Here is an 847-nt window from a genome sequence, read left to right on the forward strand (position 1 = left end):
TGAGAGAGAAATAATACGCGCCTTGCATGGCAATTGCATATATTTTAAAATCTAATGCAACAAATATAGAATCATACAATTCAAACTTTTTTTTGTTAAAATTAAAATATGACTTATGATTTCAAAGCAAGTTATCAACAAAATGTACACTGTGAAATGATAATAGATTTTATGGTAAAAACTGGCAAATCAGAATTTAATTCTGAAAAACAATAGTACCATTTTTTCATTTACAGCAATATCCTGTAAAAACTACCGTAAATGTTTACAGTAAAATTGTGGCGCCTTTTTTTTTTTTTTTACAGCGTGCAAAAAAATAATCAAAATTACTTATATAGCCCTTAATCACAAAGGTTGAAATGCATAGGCAATTGTGTAATGATATCATGAAGTGAATCCCTATAAATGTACATGCATATATCTGTTAGATGCGGCCCACCGAGGGCAGCCATATGTGGCCCTCAATGAAAACACATTTGAGACGATAACCAGGAGCCGGGCAAATTTCTGGTGAGAATGTTAGCGGAAAATTTGGGCATCTGAAAGCCAAGGCAGCACCTGTACTCAAAAAGCCAAAGTTTCCACAGCTCTAATCAATGTTTTATAAAAAAAATAAAAAAAATAAAAAGAGCTGAGAGCCATTTTGAAAAAAACAGCCATCATGTCCTACTCTGTAACACACTGCCCTTGAAAAGTTTCAATCTGCTGAGTCTGGGTCAGCTGACTGTCTTTTAATAGCGCTTCATTAAAATTCATTAATTGCCTCCTTTTTCTCCTGGGCTGAGGCAGAATTAAAGAAGTGGAACGCGAGGCGCTCCAGTTCTGCTCCCAAGGACAACACACACAT

This window comes from Entelurus aequoreus, linkage group LG21 (assembly GCF_033978785.1).
Source record: "Entelurus aequoreus isolate RoL-2023_Sb linkage group LG21, RoL_Eaeq_v1.1, whole genome shotgun sequence".
In the NCBI taxonomy this organism is placed as follows: domain Eukaryota; kingdom Metazoa; phylum Chordata; class Actinopteri; order Syngnathiformes; family Syngnathidae; genus Entelurus; species Entelurus aequoreus.